Source organism: Lissotriton helveticus, chromosome 12, assembly GCF_964261635.1.
Source record: "Lissotriton helveticus chromosome 12, aLisHel1.1, whole genome shotgun sequence".
NCBI lineage: Eukaryota > Metazoa > Chordata > Amphibia > Caudata > Salamandridae > Lissotriton > Lissotriton helveticus.
The window spans coordinates 565,785,848-565,811,092 of record NC_136073.1 but is presented as its reverse complement, the minus strand read 5'-3'; the positions used below and the strand labels follow the sequence as shown (position 1 = coordinate 565,811,092).

The 25,245-nt window shown below is 46.4% G+C and overlaps 1 protein-coding gene across 3 annotated transcripts in view; it reads right to left on the bottom strand.

Annotated features, from left to right (window-relative positions):
* E2F4 (E2F transcription factor 4) overlaps positions 1-25,245 on the bottom strand; it is a 349,237-nt gene that overhangs the window by 36,174 nt on the left and 287,818 nt on the right. The window lies entirely within an intron of this gene.

Sequence of the window (25,245 nt, the reverse complement as noted above, 5' to 3'; positions counted from 1 at the left end):
TAGCATACTTGCTTTACATACCATTTATTTGCATTCTAGTCCTAAGTAGAACTGTGCAATACTGACTTTGCAAGTTCCATGCAGTTATTTATATAACTTGGATCTTGAGAATTTTGAGGACAATGAGATGTTTTCTAGACCAAAGTTATAAAGGAACTTGTTAATTGTCTCAAAGTTAGTGTTATTACAAAGATCCAATCACAAAAATGCAGCTCTATAAATAGAACAAGAATAGGATATAGTTTGATGTCCAGAGTCAATATTTAAAAAACACAATTGGGGTAGCTAAAAAAGAACATGGGTCATAATCAGGATTAGTGGGAGATCAGAAATTAGTGTGAATGTAGCGCAGAATATAATCCCCTGATAAAAAGGAATTGGATCCAATTTTATAATTAAGGCTCCCTGTTTTCCATTTATTCTGATTTTTACAGATAAATGCAGACAGAAAAACATTTATTTTCTTGCCTGTATTTATTTTTAAATGTGGATAAAAACGGAAATTGGGTGCTTTTTCAGTGATTCTAAATACACTTTGCCATGACTGTGAGGCCAATTACTGTGCGGATTGATAGGTAAGGGGGTTGAAAAATAAAGGACTTTTAGTAAAGAGGCTTAAACAGTAGTAGATATGTACAAAGCGGATACTGAAATGCGCATATTTTCATATAAGTGCATTGATTTATCTTGTGGGGGTGTTCATATCACTGAACCCTGGTGGGCATTCAAGCATAACTGCATTTTCATTGGTTAAATAAATGTGGAAATATACCAGTTTCAGCTTTATTTTTCTCACAAAACCCATAATAAATATGGATAAATAGAGATAAAATTGACAAAAAGTAAATATGGATAAATACAAACGAAAATGTCAAAAAAATAAATACAATAAAACCGGGATCATTCAAAATGTGCCTGAATGATAATGGTAATCGTGGATATGGACACGGTGACATTTTTGTGTTTAGTTCAGAAAAGTACAGAGACTGACTTACGTGCGTGCATTAACTTGCAAGGTACCAAAAGACAGCAACACTATGAAGCTGAGGGAACCAAATGTTGGTAGAAGCCATGAAGTTTCAGTTGATGCATATATATGTGATCAGGAATTATCCACATACTTACAGGTAGATTCAATAACAAAAATCAAGTCTTTACAAGGGAAGCAGGCCCAGGTAATTTTCCTACAATTATAATTAAAAAAATATATAGACTGGTGGTCAAGATAGTCTTAACCAATCTTTTCAGTTATGACAAAAAATGAATCAAAGTCGGAAGGGCAATAGGTAAGCCCATTATAAAACCAAAGAAAAAAACAAGGTGCGACCCGGTGGACCCTAAAAACTATTACCTTTAGTTAGTCAGATGGTGAAGCAAAGTGTTTATGCTTAAGCATTATTACTATAGTAGAAAGACTGGATAGCTGAGGATTTTAGGAAGGGCACTTGATCGCAGATTACAGTGTTAGGCCTTGGACAATTGTCCAAAAAGACACAAATACAGAGCAATTGATTTCACTGTTTTGTGGATTTTCCAGCTGCTTTTGATTTAGTTACCCGGATTATCTTGTGGGAAAAATTTGAATGTGTTAGAATGCCCCTAGGGTTGCACTGAGTTGAAAAAAACTAAACGGGGATAACTGGGCAAGATTGGAGCTGGATGTGGCTTACTCTCGAGTAAAATCTCTTCAGAGAATGGTTTACATCAGGGATGTGTATTAGTTCCTCACCTTTTCACACCTTGTCTTGCGGATATACCCTCTTTTTAAAAAAAAAAGGTTTATTCATTTTCTTCAAGAATGGGGGCACCACCATGTCCACTGTCTACTTTATGACAATAACTTAGTTTTAATGGATATGACACAATTTGGCCTTCAAAAGAAATGAAATGCATTTGAAAAATATAGTGAGGCTAATATTTTGGTGATTAACATGGTAAACGATATTTTTTGGGTTTTCAACAAGAAAAGTAAACTTTTTTTTGGGCTAATGGAAAATGAAAGAGGAGGAAGTTCCATCTTATATATACACACACCAATGAATTAGGGTTAAGGAAATTTATGATTACAATCTTCAAAGCCAATATCGACAGCATATAAAGCTATATTGCCATCAAACATGCTATATGGTAAAATAATCCAAGTAGGGATGGGAAATCTGATTGGGATAAAGTGGAAGGGAATTGAATAGAAACTATGTTTTGCTTGCCGAAATGTACAATGATTTAAGCAGTTAAGGTGGCATTGTATTGCATTAGTACAGAGCCTTTGTTTCTGGTATACACAGTTTACTGCCCCTAAGATAAAAATGTCAAGCTATCGCAGAAATAACATAATTAGCAGAGAATTAGGATTGGCAAGGTCATTTGAAACTCAAATGATATTGAGCTCTACATATGTTGATTTTAATCATTTTATGACAGAAAACCCTATAATGGTCGATTTAATGAACGGAGTTTGGCAGGATCTAGATTTAGGGACTTTTACTACACCCAAAAGAGTCCACCCTCCATTTGTGTGACTCATGGAAAAATGTAACTGTGTATCTTTATGTATAAAATCCAACAAACATAAATGCTATAATAAAATTTAGAATAGATGTACACCCCTTGCACGTTAGACAGGACCGCTTCATTGACGGGAAGTCAGTGGACCGCGCTACCTGCTCTGTGGGAGTGCACACCACAGGCACGTAATAACAGACCCCCGGCCTGAATAGGCACCAGCGCCCAGAGAACCGACTCACTAATCTTGGCCGGCCACAGCAGACCGCCCATACAGAGACTGGTGTGGAGAACGGCGGCCCCTAGAATCAAAGGCATGGCCATGCCTGCGGCTGTGGGCTGCTGAGTGCTCCTAGCTCCTGCTTGAGAGAGGTGAAAACTGTGGCCCGACTACACCTTAGACCCTGGCAAACTCTGGCCTCGCCCTGATTTACCCACAATGATCGGCCCTGCCTAGGGGAGCACAATGGTGTGTGAACAGCGGCAGAGGGGGACTCAGCAGCAGCCTCCGAGACTTGCACTTGACTGCCAAACCCTGGAGGGCTTGCCTAAATCCCTGAGCGGGACATTGGGGAGCCCTGACCGGGAGAGCACATTATGTGTGCCTCCCGCATTACAGCTTGCTGTGAGTGGGAGAACCTGCATGCTGTGCTATTGAGAGACTAAAGGGGCAGGATGTGATCCCCTACAAAGACATTGCTATGGGCCCCGAAATAGCCCTGGCTTCCGCCTCCCCTATCGCCCTCAGTGATCATTAGGGCTGGTGGTGAGGCAGCGAGAGAGGAGTCGCCACCTCCTGGGGTGATCAGCAAATCCAGTCACAGCCTTCACATGGAACCAATGTTCCACTTGAATTGAATTTTGAATTTAAAATATTTATATAGCGCAGCGTACACCATACGGTTCCTTGGCGCTTTTGGAGGCATGAGGACAGAAGATTAAAAAGGGCAGTTAGTGTGAAAAGGCTTGAACGAACAGAAACGTTTTCAGGCCCTTGCGAAAGAGGGGGTATTGTTTAATAGCACGTAGGTGGTCAGGGAGGGAATTCGCACCAGGCCGCACCAGGTACCAGGGCTGATGACGAAACAGTGAGGGAAGCTGTGCTGCCTCCCACACCACGAGCTCCACTGGTCTCTGTGATTCACCCACCAAAGAAGGGAGCAGGGTGCTGTCCTCTGAAGGATTTGCCAGGGTAACATTCATATCCCCTGCATGCGAGAAGCCCCTGTGTGACACCTGCCGTAGCATAGAGACCTCAAAACATTCAGGGCATCGATCAAGGGCACTCGACTGTCCAGTGTGCACAGGACTGATAAGATATCAAAAACCGGAGTGTGGCGCAGCGCTACAGACTTTTACTTGGCTAATCTACTGAACTAGCCCACTGTTTATTACCCCCTTGTAGATGCCACCTGCGCTAATGAAATGCCTGATGGACATGGGGAAGCCAAGAGTCAAACAAATCCTCGCCCAAGCTGGCATGATACAGCCTATGGCGACCACACCCGGAGAGGCTGTGGGAATCGGACATTATAGCACTCCCCCAATGCAATTACAGTTTGACAAAATATTAGCGCCCATTGCAGACACCAAGTTCACACTCCAACAAGATGCAAGTGCTGTCTCTGTGGGACTGGGCCTGCTGAGACCTGAACACAATAAGCTGGCTGACAGAGGACAGGAGGTAAAGGTGGGGACTGAAGAACTACGCCCTGCCCAACTGGTACTCACCCGGCAGAGTATTGCATTATTTTACAAGGTGCGTACGTTGGAATATCGCGCTGAAGATGAGGAGGGCGGTAACAGGAGGAACAGCGTTTGCATAGTGGGCCTCTCAGAGGGCACATAAGGGGGTGATATGGTTACCTACCTTGAGAACTGAACTGGATACAGACTGAAGTTGCTTCGAATCACCTCACACCCTTTTTTGTCTTAGAACGAGTGCACAGGGTACCCGCCCGACCACCGGCCCCTTGCCGGCCGCCACGCTCTGTGTTAGCCAGACTAATCCACTTTAGGGACAGAGGTACTCTACTACACGGGGCTCACGTAGCTTGCTCATACCATATTGGCAACTGGAAAGTTTCTCTATTCCCAAAATACACTGCTGTAGCTCAAGCTAGGAAAGCCTCCTTCATAGAAGTGGAAAAAGTGCTAAGAGATGAAGGCCTCCAATACTCTAATGTTCCCAGCCAAATGGAGAATTATACTGAATGGTAAAACCTATTTCTATGAGGAACCTCAGAAGGCCTGGGGCTGGCTAGAAGAGGCCTACAGGATGTGGTCGACACTGGCGGGTCTCAGCATGAACCAAGAGAAAACAAACGCAGACCCAAGAAAAGACCCTGCAGGAGTAGAGGGGTACCGAAGAAACCGACCAAGACCTAGGCTGAACAAAATAAGAGCGGCAGCACTTCAGGCAGCCGAAATCACAGTACAGACCCGATCAGAGTTCGAGATCGGCCCCACACCAGAGAAGCAATCAGCAGCAGACTCAGTCAGAAGGATCATTCCTAGATGGGGGAGGGGTCCCAGTGGTGACCCCACAATCTGTTGTTGAACTGGACTGACAGAGATACCAAACAAACCTTGTTAAACTAACCCTAATCCTCTACCAAGAGGTCATATGACAGCTGGGGGATACCAGAGAGCTCCATGGACACGACCCACAACATGCAACATGGTGCTGGACTTCGCCGTCGCCCCACATAAGAGAGGGGAGGTAACTGCCTAAATCTAGGCCTCTTGAACAGTTAAGGCTAAGACCAGTTACAGTCTCAACAATGGCATTGGCTTACCCCTGGTAAACATGCAGTTTGTGGGTCGGAGCAGAAGTCTGAACATTAGTCTGCAATCGCCTGCACCATACCACTTGATCCCTTGTAGAAGTCTGATGGAGCTTTGCTCATGACTATGATTGCTGGTTACATCAAGTTTGGGCAGACAGCCATTGCTGATCTGCCCTGGGGATGGGGAGTTTGTTGTTGGGACACTTGTTTTTGTACGTCGGGCGGGGGGTAGGGGGCGGTGGGAAGGGGGAAGGGGATTGCACGGGTGGTTGGGTTGTGGGAATGTCTGGACACAGTTAACAGCAATGCACACTAAATAGCTAATAGGATTCTGGAACTCATTTGTATGACTTTGAATGCCTGGGGGATGGGATCTGCAGTTAAGTGACACAACATTCACAGGTATCTTCGACGCAGATGGGTTCACGTTGCAATATTACAGAAGACCACCTCACTGGAATAGAAGTGGAACGCCTACACCATAGGTGGTGTGGCCAAATATATGCCACTTCTTACTCTGCTTACGCATGGAGGGCACTAATTGGGGGTCAGGGCTGGGACCTATTTTGAACACCCACAATTGATGATTGATAAGGAGGGGTGATATGTCTTAGGGAAAGAGGTGACCCTGGGGAGCAATTACGTGACTAACCAAGAACAGCTGGCATTCCTCTAGTCACTGTCAGCTCCTCTGAGGCAACTAGTGGGTGGGGACTTACTCACTGGAGGGTACTTCAACTTTGTCTCTGCTGTCCTCCTTGATCCCTCCACATCTCCCTTACCTGGAGCACCGGCTGAAAGAATAGCAGCGGGATTCTGTGAATGGCTATACCAATGGGAATTAACAGATGATGGAGCACTCAACATGGTCTACAACAAGACTATTCATCCTTCTCCAAAATACATGCCCTCCACACCTAGGCTGGACAGGTTCTTGTGTTCTGAGAGGTTGAGCCAATATGCGACTGTAACTGAATATTTGGGACTCAGCCTCTAAGACCACAGTCCACTCATTCTGAGGTTTTGCACAATAGATGACAGGCCGGTGATTCCTTAGTGGCAGCTTTGGAGGATGACTGCTGCAAAGAGTCACTTCATACCACCATCACAGAGTACTTTGCTAATAATTAAGACTCCGCATCATCTGCCTCGATAGAATGGGAACCTTTCAGATCATAATCCGAGGTCACTGCATGGGTCAATCAGTAGGGATTTGTGATCTCAATAGGGAATTATACACATCAGATGGCAACCTTCTTACACTGGCCAATAACTTAAGGTCAGACTAAGCTAATCACCTACAGCTTCTGGAAGACAGAGAAAGCTACAATACTACCTTAGAGCGACTAAGATGCCATGTCTATAAAAACTACATAGCTAGAGCACACGACGAGGTGGGTAAATTAGGAAGACTACTGGCATGACCCATTCGCCCTGAGCTCTGTGGTACACCAATCACAAGTTTAACAACTGCTGCAGGCGCTCACATTTATTCCCCAGGGATCATTAATGATGAATTTCTAACTCATTACGAAGCACTCTAATGTCGCCTAGAGGCGCTGCCAGAGAGCTTGCGAGACAGGTTTCTGGACCGCCTACCCCTCCCAACCCTACCTCAAGGGACACGCGAGTCTATCGTGGGGACCAGTCACAGTCCAAGAAATACTATTAAGGAGATGGCCACTGGCAAGACTCCAGGTTCCTGACAGACACCCAGCACAGTTTTACTCTGCTTTCATAGGTACCCTAGCTCCAAAACTAGAAACACTCTACGCTGAATCCATGAAGGCAGGCCACCTACCAGACTCCACAAGGAGTACAATTGTGATCCCCCTTCCCAAAACCAAAGTCTCGGGGCACCCATCACAGCATTCCGCCGACTTTCCATACTGAACATGGACTTCACCTTCCTTAGTAAGGTGCTGGCAGGTAGATTGCTTCCCCATAGGGATCAAAACTGTTTTATACTGAGCAGCAGTACTGACCTCAGCCTCAGAAGACCGTCCTCTACCACCCAGAAGTATAGGGCTGGCCAAAAGCACTGCTCAATCAATCAATACATTTATAGAGCGCGCTACTCACCCGTGAGGGTCTAAAGGCGCTGAAGGGAGGGGAAGTGCTGCTATTGCTCGAAAAGCCAGGTCTTGAGGTGTTTCCTGAAGGTGAGATGGTCTTGGGTCAGTCGTAGGTGGGTAGGGAGGTAGTTTCATATCTTGGCGGTCAGGTAGGAGAACGATCTTCCTCCGGTGGTGGTGCTGTGAATCCGTGGGACGGTGGCGAGGGCGAGGCTGAGGCTGGCGGAGCGGAGCTGGCGGGTTGGAGTGTAGAACGTGAGACGGTTGTTGAGGTATTTGGGGCCCATGTCGTGGAGCGCTTTGTGTGCGTGGGTGAGGAGCCTGAACGTGATCCTTTTGCTGACTGGGAGCCAGTGCAGGTTTCTCAGGTGGGCAGATATGTGGCTGTGGCGAGGAATGTCGAGGATGAGTCGTGTGGAGGCGTTCTGTATGCGCAGAAGTCTTTTTTGAAGTTTGGCTGTGGTTCCTGCATATAGGGCGTTCCCGTAGTCCAGTCGGCTGGTGACGAGGACCTGGGTGACCGTCTTTCTGGTTCCAGTGGGGACCCACCGGAAGATTTTTCGGACCATGCGCAGGGTGTTGAAGCAGGAGGATGAGATGGTGTTGACTTGCTTGGTCATCGTGATGGAGGAGTCTAGGATGAATCCCAGGTTGCGTGTGTGGTCCGTGGGTGTCGGTGCGGCGCCCAGCGCTGCGGGCCACCAGGAGTCGTCCCAGGCGGATGGGGACTGTCCGAGGATTAGGACCTCCGTCTTGTCTGAGTTCAGTTTCAGACGGCTGAGCTTCATCCATTCCGCAACTTCTTTCATTCCTTCCTGGAGGTTGGTTTTGGCGGTGGCTGGGTCTTTGGTGAGGGAGAGTATCAGCTGGGTGTCGTCGGCGTAGGAGATGATGTTGAGGTTGTGTTTGCGTGAAATGGCGGCGAGGGGGCTCATGTAGATATTGAAGAGGATTGGGCTGAGTGAAGAGCCTTGGGGTACGCCGCAGATGATCTTGGTGGCCGTGGACCGGAAGGGAGGGAGGCGGACTCTCTGGGCTCTGTTGGAGAGGAACGAGGTGATCCAGTCCAGGGCTTTTCCTTGTATCCCAGCGTTGTGGAGACGGGTTATTAGAGTGCGGTGGCAGATGGTATCAAAGGCGGCTGAGAGGTCTAAGAGGATGAGGGTGGTTGTTTCCCCGTTGTCAAGCAGGGTCCTGATGTCGTCGGTGGCTGCGATGAGGGTGGTCTCAGTGCTGTGGTTGGCTCGAAATCCTGACTGGGATGGGTCGAGGGAGTCGTTTGCCTCGAGGAATGTGGTCAGCTGTTTATTGACTGTCTTCTCGGTGACTTTTGCAGTGAAGGGAAGAAGAGAGATGGGGCGGAAGTTCTTGAGGTCTTTAGGGTCCGTTGTGGGTTTCTTCAGGAGGGCGTTGATTTCTGCGTGCTTCCAGCTCTCTGGGAAGGTGGCGGACGTGAAGGAGTTTTTTATGACGTTCCGGAGGTGGGGTGCGATGATGGTGTCGGCTTTGTTGAAGATGTGGTGAGGGCATGGGTCAGAGGGAGAGCCAGAGTGGATGGTGTTCATGACGTGGGTGGTGTCTTCAGTGCTAATGGGGGTCCAGGCGCTGAGGGTGGTGGTGGGGGGCGATGGTTTGGTGACTGGAGGCGGAGTCTGGGCGCCGAAGCGGTCATGTATATCGGCGATCTTGCGGTAGAAGTACGTGGCGAGGGAGTTGCAGAGGTCTTGCGACAGTGTGATGTCGTCGTTGCTGCTGGCGCTGGTATTGGAGAGTTCTTTCACGATGTTGAAGAGTTCCTTGCTGTTGTGTGTGTTGTTGTCCAGCCGCTCTTTGAACGATGTCCTTTTAGTGGTGCGGATCACCTGGTGGTGTTTGCGAGTGGCATTTTTGAGAGCTGTCATGTTTTCCGTTGTCTGTTCGTGGCGCCAGGTTTTCTCGAGAGTTCGGCAGGATTTCTTTGATTCTTTGAGGGCGTCGGTGAACCATGTGGTTTTCCTGTTGCCGGTTTTGCCTGGGGGGGTTCTTATGCTCATATCGTTTGATCTTGTGAAAGCTTTCGATACGGCGGGATTTCATGCGGAACATGGGAAAGGGGGTGGGGGGGCTGGAGTAGATGGGTTACCCTACTTTACACAAGGCCGATAGCCGGAGTCAGGATAGACTCCACGATCTCCACCAAGTGCGACATATTCCGAGGTACCAGACAGGGCTGCCAGTTATAACCCTTACTCTTTGCCATGGCCATAGAGCCTTTGACAGACTAATTTCGGGTAGATGTAGCAGCATACTAATAGACTGCTATGAACATATCTCGCTCTAAGCATCAGACCTCCTTCTATACTTGGCCGACAGCCGGTGAGCATGTTCTAGATGTCTTGTTCAGTACAGAAACATGAGCCATCCACGCCTGACGTAATTGCTGCTCTTCCTTCAAACTATTCTATTGTAAGCAGGGACAGAGCAGATAGGTCAGGGGGTGGACTTGCGAAAGTTTTAAAAGACATATATAAATCACAAGATTTATCCATTCCATCCTGTGAGGCTATATGATTTGCACTTGAACTTTCTTCTAAGTTCACTCTCTCCAGCACTCTGATCTACCGCCCGACTGGTAATGCAAGTAGTTAGGCCAAATCACTGCCTGACATCTTAGCTCCCTTAATCCTTAGATTAGCCAATTTTGTAGTGTTGCATGACCTGAATGTCCATTTCGATGACCCGTTATGTAGTACAGGCCAGACTCTTATGGAAGATTTACAGGCATTGAACCAGAGTTTGATGAACTTCTCCCCTACTCATCAAGCAGGTTACCTGCTAGCTCCAGCCTTTTCCAATAATAAACATCTCCACTCCCTTATCCGGTACCTCCTGTGTGGTCGGATCATCTGGCGGTCCCTTTTAATGTAGCTTTTCCTCCTGTTAGAATGCAGGAGGAGCGGAATAAACTTCCGGTCAATGTATGGGCTTGGTCAAAGCTTGACATAGGTACTTTGAACAGCCAGTTGAGGAAGTCGATTCCTAAATCACTGGAAGATGTCAAGAAAGACGAGCCCAGAGTTGATGACTGGCTACGTAGCCCGTTAGACCATTTTCTGCCTTTAAAACTCGATGCTCTACTAGACTCCATTTCCTAGCCCCATGGTACACTGAGGAAGTACAGGGAATGAACACGAGCTGTAAGAGGTTGGAAAGAGCTTTGAGGCTTAGTTATGATGACATATCCAAACTTAAATACAAAATGGCACTGACGCACCATCATAGTCGCTGCAGATTAGTTTGTTCCTCCTTTATCTCAGATCAGCCACAATTGTCCTAAATTACTCTTCCGAACAGTCAAAGAACTTTCTAGCCTAAGCAAGACTGCTTCTGCATCGTCATTATCTCGGGCCCAATGGGAGGATTTGGCCCATTTTTTGTGAATAAAATGCACGTCATCTAGCATTCTTTGACGATGACAAGCAGGGTTTGTTCTCAGACGAATAACTGTTCATCTATTTATGACTCTGAAATCCAGATTTCTGGCAATTCTCTTCCTGTAGGGCAGATGTTGGGTTCCTGGGACTTGTTGGAGCCGCAGTTGTTCGTGGTTCTGGCACAATCTATAAAATCAGGCTCTTCCAAAGACCTCATTTCCCCAACTAGGCTCTGATAACATGATTCCTCTGATTAGACTTCTTAAATGTTGGCTGCAGGCGTGGAAGCATGCCACGGTTCTTACTCTTTTGAGCAAACCCAACCTGGATCCTAGCAACTGGCCTAATTACAGACCTCTCTCTTTTCTCCCTATTTTATAGAAAATTCTTCAAAAGCAGGTCTGCACCCAACTTTCTGATTTTGTGGAGTCTCCGAATTTTCTACATGACTCCAAATCAGGATTTAGAACGGGACACAGAAGAGAGTCTGCTTTCCTGGATGTCAGAGAACATCAAAGGGGGCTCCTAGACGAGGGTGGGTTAGCACCACTTATTTTACTTGATCTCACCGCTGCTTTCATAACTGTGTTCCATGGCATGCTTTTGGGGAGACTGGCACACCTGGGATCCAGGAAATGGCACTATCATGGTTTTCTTCTTACCTGAAGGGCCGTACCTTTCAGGTTTCTTCAGGAAGCTCCTCATCCATGAGTCATGCTTTAACCTCTGGGGTTCCTCAGGGGTCGGCATGAGTCCTGCACTTTTTAATATCTATGGGCATCCCTTAGCCGACATGGTGGAATGCTGTGGTCTCCTATGCGGATGATACCCAAATAATTTTCTCTTTATCATCTGATCAGGACCGCAGCTCCATGTCCTTGAACTCCTGTTTGGATCAGGTAGCCTCATGGATGAGTAACAACTTGCTGAAACTGAATAGGGGAAAAAAAATTATAGTTGGATAGTTCCACGGACCAGTCCTCTTCTCACTCTAGCACTCTGAGATCATCCAAGGTTTTTCCTAGCCACATGTAGCATACCAATTGTTTCTGCATTTTTTGGAAGGCCCCCCTTTCTACGCTAACTGATAGAACCTGAAAAATGTAAAGAAGTCTCAGTACTATCACTATTTTTTTCCAGCTGATCTCCTCCGTCACAAAATATAATCATTATGGTTTAGGTTACGGCAACACTAAAGATGTCTGAAGTTCGCGATGATACATAAACCCCATTGTATTTCGCAGAATTTTCCCTAAGAAGTGTTTCTTTCTTTAGAGTTTTATCTTCAGTCGTATCTGTTCTCAGCAACAACAGTTTTGACTTATCAGTTTATTTTGTATCCTGAGGCTTTCCAAAGTTGCTCCAACAGCCTCAATAGTGGGTGTATAGAGGTCGTTGGTTCATCTAAATGAATTAGAACGTCATCTGGAAAATGTGAGATCTTATGTTCGACTTTCCCAAATTCAAACCCTTATTTAGCCAACATGTGCTATGTTGACAATGCCAGAGTGTCCAGTGCAAGTAGTAAAGGCAACATTCTGCATCCCTGATTCATGCCAATTTTGATACTAAATCTTCATGGAACACTCCATTGATAATACTCCTGCCTCTCAGTCCTGATATTGGGCCATAATCATTCTGGTTCAATCTTTACCAAGTCCAAATTTCTCCATCACTCGTTTTTATAAAGACCAGCTCACCCTGTTAAACGTATTTTCGTATCTGACACAATAGCGCTGCAGGTTTATTTTTTATTGGATTTGCCCATTAAGTTAACTGTTCGCCTAATTTCATCATATTTGTTTGACATAATGAACCCTGACTGGATTTCATCTAACGGATTTAGTAGGCCTAAATCTTCATACAGAGCTTAATGTATATATTTAACAATGCTAGTGGCACATCATATAGTTGCCTTTAAGTTTGGATAGGACAACCACATCTGCTTTGCTCAAAGATGTGGGTGTCTCTCCTATGTCTGAAATGCATTAGAAGGTCTGTGTCAAGGTAATGTCAAATGATTTTCTAATGCCTATTAACATTTACCCATGAGCCCATCTGGGCCTGGTGCTTTAAAGGTTTGAATTCCTCATTTGGGAAGGACTCTACAATACTCTCTCTCTGGTATATTGAACAGCCTTGGCAAAACAAGAACCTCAAGCATGTCTGTCTGACTTGCCAGCAACTCTTTCCCATCCTCATGTAGTGGTCTATGAAAATACCAGAAGATTGTACTATTTCCTCCCTCTCCAAAGACCAGTTCCTCATCCTGTGCTTTGGTTCCATGAATGGCCTCTCTACTTCTCCTCACTAGCAGAGTATTTGCAAAAACATATTTGGGCTTTAATGCTATATTTGTAAGTTTATTTCTACAGGAATAAGAGTGCCTTTCCTGACTTCTTCATCAGGAGTGTATTTGGTTGACCCTGTAGCTCTGTAAGCTTTCTAAGGTCTGCTCCTGTTCCAGTTGTCTTATATTGGTCTTCAAATTCTTTGGGTCCTTCCTTTGTGTCTGTTCTTCTGTCTTAATTTTCTTTTAAACCGATGATAGGTGAATAAGTATGTGCATGAGCATAGTTTTCATTGTCTCCTTTAATGAACTTTCGGATATCTCAGGTGTGTCAATAGTTACTAGATATCCCTGTACAGGCTGTACTACATATCTCCCATTTGTTACGTTCAGAGTAACATACTTCCCTAGCCTGCCTTTGGGGCTTTATCTATCCCTTTAATTTCAATTGTCAGAATGCTTTCCCAGGGAAGTTTACTGAATGCCCCCAAGATGTCTTTAGCAAATGTCTGGTAGGCTTTGACCTAAAAGTAAAAGTACTGTGTAAGCATCTCTTCGTGACATTGAGTGCTGTAGATTCACATGCTGTGCATACTCCTGATATCTAGGGTTGGGCCCGGATGTGTGCAAGTTGTTTATATTCAAAGAAGTCTTTCGAATCATGAAGTAGTGTGACTCCTCCTCTTGCTGGTAATGAGGAGCATTACTCTATTGCTGAGGAATAACTCCATGATCAGATTGTTTTACCACACGGCGGGTGAGGATGGAGTGTGAAGTGAAGTATAGAGAAATGTCCATGTAAAAAAGGAAAAAAAATATATAGTAGAGGTGATTACAAACAGTCACAGGCGTCCGGGGATGAAGGTGGCCGCATGTTCATCTACTGCACTACATGCCACGAACAGATGCTTACATAGTAACATTTTCCTTTTAGCCGTGCTTCATAGTGCATTACCACCTCCTGTAGTGAAGGATATTTTGGACACTGCTGCGGGCCAATGAAGGGGCTCCGTTTCCAATAACCCTTTGCCACAGCAAGATGGGCTGCCTCATGCTCTCCTGTACTGCCAAGGACAGGGACGATTAATAGCACATTACAACCTCCCGCGGCGTGGGAGAGTACACTCTCTGCACACACGTCCTACAGTCGATTACCAGGAGACGTTCAAGGAGTGTGGTGTAGGCGATTCTAGCATTTTGCAATTGGGTTGTGGCGTCTACATTCTCCGCCACTACCCATTCCAATGGCCCCAGACTGTTATCTATGTGTGTGAGCTCCTGTAGGTCCTCCCTCCTAGCACCTACCAACATGTTATTGATATCCCCTGAATCACTTTAAAGACCTCCCACTCCACCAATGGAAAGGAGGCTGTGCCAGAATTTTCAGAGAAGTGTCAATCGTGTTGGAGAGCGTCTCTCAGAAGACCAAATCCTCGAGGAGCAGTGGCTACATGCGTCAGGTAAGGATCTGGGCTGGTGCCCAGCCCCATGACAATGACATTTCTAATAGATTGTGATCAGAGAGCGTTTTACCAAGGAATGTGCCATGTGTAATGTTAGTTTGAAGGTGGGAAGTGCAAAGGAACTTATCAAGATGGGAACGGAGTGCATGTGGGGGAGAATAGAAGGAATATTTACTCATAGCAACGTTACGGCTGCGCCACACATCAGAGAGGTTCCCAGCCCGCCACTCATTGTTGCAGCACCTTAGCTTGTATAACTGGAACAGCACTGGGCAAGGGGGCGGGGGGAATGATGTGATCAGTCCAGAGTAATATGCATTAAAGTCCCCACCCCCCAATTCACCGGTGTTGTTTCCAGTGCGCCGGCACAGAGGGCAGGTGCGACAGAGAAACGTCCTGTTCTGTATTTGGCGCATACATACTATTAAGTGCAATTGGTGCACCATCTAAGGTTCCCCTAAGAAGTACATAGCGGCCCTGTCTATCAATTCTAGTATCTAGGGCCACAAAGAGGACTCCTGCCCAGAGCCATACCGCAGCACCCACCCATGTGCAAACGCAGAGTATGATGTGTAAAAAACTGACCCCCCCCCTCCATTTCATGTGCAGGTTCTGGGCTTCGAAGCGGTGACACGAGTTTCTTGTAAAGTAGGTGATATGTGCACGTTGCTTAAGTAATTGGGCCAATATCCTATGCTGTTTGTGCACCGAACCCATGCCCCTCACGTTCCAGGTGATGTTATAGGTGATGCTATAACAGCTTGTTGCAGTAGACATTTTGCATAAATAATTCACATTTAAGGGCACTGGCCACATCAATCAGCTAAGTTAGTTGACTTGGTCAAACAATTAAACCTATTTCCCCAATACTCGATCCAGCAATGTTCCTTTGTTCGACCAAACTGTAAAAAAAACAATATAATAACCAAAGGAAACCATGTGCCTTCGCTTTTAGGGTGCGTGGTCCAAAACCTATAGCGAAAATCTTGTCTAGGTGGCGAGGTCATGCCAGATTGTACGGTTTGTCCAGACACGGCAGATCGAATCCCACCTGTCAGCCTGCCAGGGCTTTACAGGATGTCATGACCCTCAGGCGGTCCAGGGCGGCCACGCCTCATTGCGGTCTACGAGGTGTTCGTTGGGGCTGAGGCGGTGAGGGCTGTGGGGATCTTCACCTTGAAGAATAAGGGAAATGCTGTTCCAGCCAGTCTCATGCCAGTTCTGGAGTGTCAAAAAAGATAGTCCGATGGTCATGTATCACCTTACGTTTGTTTGGGAACAGAAGGGCAAATGTGTGGCCCGCTGTGCGCAAGTGGTGTTTCACTTCTTGAAAGGAGCAGCGGTGCTGGACAGACAGGGTGTAGTCGAGAAACCGTGAGATCTTTGCGTGCTCCATTCTCACAAACAGCTTGTAGTTGTGCGTCTCTGTCCTTGAGGTTGAGTATCCTGGCCATGATAGGCCTCAGTGGTGCACCCGTTATAGGTTTCTTCATAAATACGCAATGCGCTCTCTTGACCGTGAACAGGTCCGACAGGCTAGTCGATGTCACTGTTGTCCTGCGCCCATCCTCTAGGTATTGAGTGGTGTGGGGACCCACTACGCCTTATGGTACACCAGAAATCCGGATATTATTTCTGCATGCCCTTTGTTCTGCATCATCAGTGCATTCCTGGGCAACTAGAGATGTGTGTTCCGCTTCGCATGGTGACAGGGTAGAGTGTGTCATTTCATTGGTCTTGACCTTTCAGGCAAATTTGTGTTGGTCATCTTTAAGGCGGCGAATATCCATGGTGATGACCCCCAAGGCAGTGTTCAAAGGCCACTCAGAAGTTTTGTATTTCCTGGAGAATAATGCCCAATTTGTCCATGGGGTTGTCGCCATGGTGAGAGATATACAGTCTTCTGGCATCAAGGCGAGGAGCACTCAGAGAAGGTGGACCGGTAGTGAGAGTGGGAGCCAGGTTTAATGGTCTTGATCTAGGTGCGGGCCAAAATTCTTGCAACTGCCCTCCAATTCCTGCAAATATGAGGAGGGAGAGAGAACCATCTTCTGTCTTTCAGTGGCCAAAGGGCTTCCGGCTCCTGGACTCCAGGAGCACTGTCTTCTAGTTTTTTGCGTTTGTCTGAACCAGCATAAATTACTCTGTAATGCAGTGTTTGGGTGGTCAAAGGTAGGCTAGATGGATAGTCGGATCAAATCTGTATCCTCAGGCCTGTTGCATGTTGGGTTGGCAATTAGTAATTGTGCCTAAGTGCTGCCCGGTTGTCGGCTCCAGGGATGCCCAGCACAAAGGGGTGAAGTGGCCAACCACCCAATAGAGTGGATTGCACTGCAGTTCAGAACACTGTTTATACAATACATTAGGAGAATGACTCCATCAGCACACCAAGGGTCCAGGTCTCTTTGCACTCCAAAACAGTAGATCACGGGTCAATCAGTCGTACTAATGTCATTGCTGGATACAGCCTCTACGTGTGCTCCTGGCTTTTTCACTACATTTGGGTGACTGCGGGCACCATAGGGTCATCCACGTGTAGAAGCTGCTTTAAGGGCCGATGCTGCTTCCCGGATCATTAAATAATTGCTTTACAGGCCCAGGTACAATAGCTTCTATTGTATGCGCCTGCCATCTTAGGTGGTTAGCCAAGCCCACCTCCCCCTCCCTCTTCCAAAATAAGGATAGTTGTGAATCTTGCTTCTAATTCTAGTACAGATTAGATTCTCTTACTTGGTCTACATATTATCTGAGTGTGTGGACTGTTTTTCCCATTCACCTGCAGATATCCTGTAATTCCGGTTTCAGGTCTATTTTCCACTGCTTCTGTAAGTCTTGGAGGAGAGAGCAAAGGTCATCACTAATAAGCTCACTGTTGTTCTTCATTCACCGCATACTATCAGTCTATTGTGATTTCAGGTCACGAGGTATGGTGCTAGTCTTTACTGGCATGCGTATGCTGTAAGTTCCAATGTCTCACTGAGCCTTCCTGGCTGTTTTACAGCTCGTGCAGATTCTGATACATTGCATGCATGTTAAGCCCCACGACCAGGAAGGCAGCAGAGTGCAGTGAGCCATGCTCTGTGTTCGCCCTGCACGGCAGTCTTGCATGTTACGGTTCATAGTCAACTCCCAAATTCTCGGTCCTATCCCTCCAGCCCAGCTTGACAATGTTGAAGTTCTGTATGTATTAATCCTGACCTCTGCTCCTGTTACAACTAGAACCTTTTTGATTTGGGTAGTTCTTAAGTCAGGCAAGGGGCGCTGCTCTCGTTCTGTGTGTTTGTAGCAGGCAGTTACCACATCTCAGATTAAAGGCAATGTTTCATGTTCCATGTTCCATGTCCCATCAAGGTCCTTGCTCCTGAGGTCTGCATGTTTTATAGATTTCCCTATAATGTAGATTTTGTGGATCATTGACCCTCTTCACACTCAATATGGTAGTAAAATAAGTTACTAGGAGTAACTGTAGTAGCGAGCAAAGATTCACACATTTATTTTGTGGCCAAAGACTTGTAAATAGCAGACTTGTGTGAGGATTCTTTCAGAGTTCCTACACCTGTCTTAAGTACTATGGCTCCATGTGGAGGGAAGAGTTTGGAGGAGGAACAAAAACACCTTACATTCTGTCATTAAAGCAGGTGTCTCAAAGGCCAGCCACAGATATCCTGTTTTAGAAATATATCTTCTTACTGAGGAAAGCACATCTTTGTTGGTGTTCAAGCTCGTATCCAAGTCTAACAGCCATGGCTTCTAGTAAATAGTTGGCTTGGCCTCAACAGGCAGGAACCCCGCTGGAGGGCCTTGCAGAGACAGTTATAGCATCAGATCTAATACTCAAACCAATGCCAGAAGAATTGGTATCAGAGGTACTGGGGTAAAGGTTCAGGAACTCAAACTGCTGTAAGGAAACCCTCAGTTCAAATGACCGCAACATGGATGAACCCTAATTTGAACTTCAGTTTGGAGCTAAAAGAACCCAGTAAGTGATTGGATACCAGGATGCGCCTATTTACAGGCAGCGAGAACTTCCATCTATATATTAAACTAGTTATCTTGTTAGCTCTGCTCTGAGTATTCTGAGACGTTACTGATGGAGTAACCCTTACCCAAAACGGTGGCAGTCTAACACCAGTCACTGCAGCAATGGAAGTGAAGTCGAACCGTGGGTACCAGAGAGATTCTTTTTAAAGATTGGGATTAAGTATTTAGCAAGGATAAGTTGAATGCAGTTCAGTTGGGCAGCTGCAGTACAAGTGTTACAGCCCAGAAGGACCAATGTAGGTGGCGAGTCATCAGAGTGTTGAGAGCAGGTGCTGGACTGCTTGTTAGCAGAACAGATCAAGAGAAAAACAGTATTTTCCTTTCAGGGACTAGAATGAAGGGCACTGTAAGAAGGAAGCGCTCTCCCCCCTCTAATACTTGATTGGAATCGTTTACGTGTACCGAGATTCAGGGATCTCCAAAACACACACAGCAAAAACAACTGCTTGACATATTGGGACAAAATCAACAGAGAGCTGCTGGTTGGGTACATTTCAACGTACTGTAGCATACTACTAGAGAGGCAGTATAACTAAAATTGTTAAAATCTAGAGCAAATGAAGTAGATGGCAATGGACATGATGATAAAACTCAAGACAGAATGGATTCTACTGGAGGCAGCCAAATGTATAAAATGGTGCGATACAGAGCAAGAGAAACATTAGCCCAGGACTGGTCAGGAAATGTATTGGTAACCTGCAAATTCCCCACTCCTCTAAAACACAAAATGGCAAGATAAATACAGCAGAAATTGGGGGTGGGGGTTGACAGAGAGAAATGGGAAGTTCTAAAGGTATGCTATAGGGCAACTGTCAATCCATGTGATAAAAGCTAGGCACACCCCCAGGATGTGAAGGTCAATATAGAATATGGACCAGCGCTCGTTATCTGGAATCAAGAATACCAGTCAGGAAAAGGCAACATTAAGGTCTACTGCCAAGAATGGATATTAATCTCGTCCAAGTAATCCTCCATCATATAGGTATCCTTACTACAAAAAAATGCGTTGGTAAGGGTTCCATGGGTCACATGAAAATTGAGGAGTACGTCCTTGTATGCCCTATAGGTTGTTTTAATATTGGCCTCGGAGACACCCCCAGCCACACCAGATACATGCTCTAAACTTGCTCACCCCATCTCCCGCAGGGTGGTCTTCACATGCTTTATCCATGGGATATGACTAGAGCCAGCATGGGAGAGAATTTCCTCCAGTCCATGCTCGTAAGGCTCAAGCTTTGGGGTCGGCCATATCCTTCTCCAATAAAGGAGGCGCAATCCAGCTGCGTCAGAAAGTGATCTTAGTCCAAAGTCCGACCTCAGGGGGAGGAGTGGGGACACCAACCAGCTGTTGCATACATTTTTTTTTCCCCACCAGTTCGCGCAGTCACACCCAAGTGACCCTATATTTCTGTACCATACTGGGCCACCACTAAGGGCTGAGGCCTATAGGTCTGTGGAGCAGGTTGTATGGGGCAGAACTGGGAACCTAAGTCCTTCCTAATAAATCCACCTGATAGTTGTTCCAACTTTAACCAGTGCTGTGTGATATGTGCTTGCCATCCCATGTGCTCTGTTAACTCCGAACACAAAAGTAAGCACCCGCTTCAAAGAGATCCCAGAAAATATTAGGTTTATCCTGGTAGAGTGCCCTGGATTCAGGACCATGTACTTGGTTTTATGCACATTAATCTCTAGGCCTCTTACCTTACAAAAGCACTCAAATTGATATTATGGATTTTGGAGTCCCATATAGGATTTGGAAAGAAGAAGGGCTTAGTCGGCAAACATGAATAAAACTGTCTGAGCACCAAACTGAGTTGACATTATTATAGGGGTCTACATGACAAACCTTTTCATAAAACATTTCAGAATCATTCAGGATAATATTTAGGGGGGCGGGGAGGGGGGAATGAGCATAAAGAATGAAGACGTCCATCAACATTATTTTTAACTTCTGTTTAAATGTTTTTCGTACAACTGACGTTTTGCAACTAATAGGAATACAAAGCATTAATGTATTTTTGGAAGTGCTCTATAATATGCCCATAGCAGGGTTTTCTGGAGATAATCATTAATTTGGTGAGTCAGAAATATGTTTGACCTGGCTACATAGGGAGATCTTTTTCCATGATGCCCAGGTTATCGCTCTCAACTTGCCTGTTGGTAAAACAAATCATCTCCTGTAGCATCAGTACTTAATTGTTCCAGTGGTTGGACTAGGACTCTTGTTACCACCTGTCCCTATGTCATTAATTCAAAATGAAATCTCGAGTCATTAACTATTTCCAGTGCTGGTCGCAACTCAGAGCAGTCAGACTTTTTAAGCATCCCCAGGCCAAGCATTGGAATCTTAGATTATTGAAGTAAATCAGGCTATATCAAGGGCACCGTCACGTGCCAAGTTTGATAGTTTTGTGGGGGAAGAACTGGCTACAGTAAGTTGCGTTGTACCACGTGAACAGGGTGATTTCCTACAAAATGAGGCAAACTTCGCTGAGAAATCTGTAGTTTAGTGGGGGGGGGAAACTGGCTACAGTAAATTGCGTTGTACCATGTGAACAGGATGATATCCTACAAAATGAGGCAAACTTCGCTGAGAAATCTGCATTTTAATGTTAAAACGTGCATTTTTTAAAGTATTAGGCACATGTACATTTACTGGCAGACATTTAAAAATCAGGCACGTTTGCAGAGAGACACCCACAGTAAGTATTAGTCTCCTGCTCCTCACTAGTCCCATATTTCTAAGACCTTCAAAACTCCAGTTCCTGAACGAGAACACTGATGAATGGGAGAGAGAAAACATAAGTGAAAACAAGAATGTGAGAGAGAACACAAGTTGAAAGGAGATAAACCTGATGTGAGAAGTGAGAAGAGGTAGAGTAAAGTGGACTGAGAACAAGGAGTAGAGAATAGAGAGGGAGGCAATATCAGTAGTGAAGTGAGGGGTGTCTGTGGTGGAAGTGGGTCATGCCTGTAGAGGAAGTGTACAGCCGAATCCCAAAGGTTTTTGGCCATTGGCACTTATTATTCCATTTTATTTTATTCATCTGCAAATGCATAGCAGGAAGCTGTGGTTGGGAGAAATCCTTGCCTCTGGTGAAAGGAGAAGAAAAAAAGGGCCTTGAGAATACCGTAAAGGATGAGATGTATTTATCTTCAGAGCATTAGTGACAAAACCTACTAAAGTCCCGAGACATCAGCTTTCAGTATATTTCTGGACAAAAACTGTAACCCCCTCCCAAACACTGAAGGGATCTAACATCTCTGTGTCTGTTACTAAAAGGACTCTGGCTGGACTGCAAAGTTAACCGAGCATTGACATCCAATGCATAGTTAGACTCCTATCTGAGGGCTTACTCTTCGGAAGTTAGAACTCATGAATCAACTGACTTCATGGAGAGTATCAGGTGGTGTGTCAGGGTCGAAGTGGCTGTAGATGGTGTCAATATTGCTGTGGAAGTGGTCAGAGAAGGTGCCGCGGAGTTCTTGGTAGGGATGAATGTGTTCTTTGTGGCCGTTTCTTCGTGTGACTGGCCGCGGTGTAGATACGGGCAGCGTTGGCTGCATTCTTGGCTTCCCTGATGCACAGGTGGTAGTTGCTGAGGGCTGTTTTGTGAGACACTGTTGGAGCAGCAATCACGCTTGGTGGTTCTGTGCTCTGGGGTGTACCAGCTGGCTTGTTTTGAGGTTTTGTTGGCTTTTGCTGGTTTGAGTAGCGCAACACTGTCCATACTTTTTGTGATCCAGACAGAGAAGTTCTGGACAGCCTTGTCAAGGTCTGTTGACGTTTCAGGTTATGTGATGCTGACGGTCTATGTCCACTGAGTTTCGGCTACCTTGCCCCAACTGCGGAGAGAGGACCTGTGGTGCCTGTCGATGGTATGCTAGGCATCAGAGATGGTGAAGTGAACAATGGCGTGGGTGGTCCAGGTGAGTTCTGTGATGTGGTAGAATTTGATTCTGTCGCTGGAAGTAAAAACAGAGTAGTATGTGTAGGAAGGTGGATATCTGACTATGGTTACCCCCAACTTTTTTGCCTAGTGTTTTGCTGGTTTTTGACTTAGTTGGCCTGGGATCCTGCTATTCAGGACCCCAGGCTTCCTGCTCTCTCCGTTAAAATGGACTCCATGTACCTTCGGTACATATCTAATTGGTACTGGGCCACCTTATCAGTCCCTGTACAGAGTACCTTAGGTGCCCAGGGCATAGGTGTACCCAGGGCCTACCAGGGGCTGAAGCATGTATTATGCCACCCCTGGCTGGCCATCTAAAACTGACACAACAGGCTGCACGACAGCTGGGGCAAGGTGGTGTAGTCACCCTTTGCTGTAGATATAGTATACCTATATCTAACCCTAAAATGGACACATATCCTCCTATCAGTCACTCCTATGGCAGGCCTTAACAATCCTGAAGACAGAGTGCTTGGAATTATGTGAAATGGTGCTCTGGCATGAGCTGAGCCCGTCTGCAGCTTGCGGAACCAAGTCCTAATAGCTGTTCCATGATAACTCTATACCATATACTCTTAAGTGCATTATCGACCTCGCGGTTGAATGCTAACTCTGGTATAACATTATCAAAACATGTCGAGTAAGGTGTCATACGAATTGGAATACTACCCCTCGCCAATTCTGGCGACGGGGGTAGCATTCCACCCTTCTAGAGGGACACAACATGTATGTAACTGTGAACCCCGGTTAACGTTAAACCGAGCCTTGGCATCACAAAATGGATGCTGCCACCACAGACACAAGTCTGACCTCCTGCTGCTGGGAGTCCTTCCAGCGAGGGCGGCTTGGACAAAGGGTTTACTGCCTTGGGAGGTGCTAGCACCACCCCAGACAGGATTTTGTGTATTGGGTAGGATAGGCCTGAAAGGAATGAGACATGCCTGGGGCACACAAGGTGCCCTGTGCATACACCAGTTCAAACCAGTTGCTGGGGCATCCCTGCCCCAGCTCTGGCGGGAAACCGGACAAAGGATAGGGGGTGTAACCACCCCCCTTCCTGGTCCCACCCAGGGGAGGGACCTAGTCAGCAGTACAGCCCCCCTTTAGCAGGATAAAGGTAGGAGCTGGTCCCATTCCAAATTAGATTATCCTGAACAAATTCTACAAGAAGAAACTCTGGACTTCGATGTTCTGCTCCACAGAAGACTGAAGAATCTCCCTTGTGGACAAGGAGTGTCCACCCTGCACAAGCAGGCACCATCAAGCGCTCAGCGGCTTCACTTTGTCGTCTTCCCTCGAGGATCCAGACTTCAGAGCCCGACGAGACCCGGATTCCCAGACCTCTCCGACCTCAACCTATATCTGCAGCTCAGCTGAGATCCGTGGGTGCGACGAGACACGTGGGACCGGCCATCTTGAAAGAACCTGCACTTCGCTTTCAGCACGACTCCCGAGGTAAACTCGACCAAGTGCTTTGGGGACTGAGAAGCCCCAGCCCCGAGCAGCTCCTGCACCGAAGACCAGCCCTCCAGCATCCACGAGATCTGCGTGGGGCCCTTCTGCTTGTTGCTGCTTGACGCGTTGTCTGGTCACTTGCCGGCTGGCTAGTGGCCTCCTAGACGACGAACTTTGAAATCTTTGCTGCTGGTCTGGTTGCTCCAGACTGGCCCTTGCTCCCTTCCAAAAGAGGGGCACCCCGGACTCTCCTAGTCCGCACCAGACGCTTTCTTCACTCACCGCGTGGGTTGCCTTTGCCAAGGCTTGTTGACGCCGATTCCGGATCCAACACCGCCGACAGCGAGAGCCTGCGTGGGACAGCTCGTGCCTCCATCCTGGTCGTCGAAGACACCTTCTGGTCCACGTGGCTGCAGAGTCAAGCGTCCACTCTTCACCTGATCGCGACGACGACATCTGGTTCCTTCCTGGTTCCACACCGGTAACTGGCTAGTGACTTTGAACATTGTCCCCTCTGCTTTCAGGTCTTCTTCACCGATCCACCCTTGGATCGCACCGGACATCTTCCTCCTGTTCGCCTGCAGCATCTTTTCTTTCAGGCTCCATTGACTTCAACGCGAGAACCCGACACACTTCGGCACCTATGCACCCGCGGCCCGTGGGTGAGGTAACAAGAGCACTTCGGTGCTCAAGGGTAGTTTAACTGTCCTAGTGTCCAGTTCCACAGTCGTTTTAGTCCTACCTAGTCAGGATTGTCCGTACTCACCTTTAACTTGAACTGTACTGTCCATAGACGTTGTTACGCATCTCGCGTGTGAGTTCACACTCTGCACACGCGTTCTGTGGGCCTCCTATTACTGAGTTAGTGTAGCGTGGTCCCATCGATCCTACAGCCTCTGGACAGCTCCATTCTTCCTATCGACTCTCACATTCCACTTACTTAGTATATGGTTTGTCGTGCCCCTAGGGCACCATTGTAATTTTGTGCAACTTATCGTATTTTTCCTAAGAGATTGTCATGTGCTTAGCCCTCTGACCTCATAAAGAGTTCAGAGGTGTTTGTTATTAATAAATATACTGTTTATTTTCATAACAACCTGTGTGGTGTCCTTTCATCTGGTATTCAAGGGGTTATATTGTGGTAAAACAGCTGGCTTCACATGCCATAAAGAGTTTAGCCTAAGACTGCTTTGTCCATGCTACCACTAGGATAGCTGGTCTAGAAGGTTGACTTACAACCAATCACCATAAGGGTTGTTTG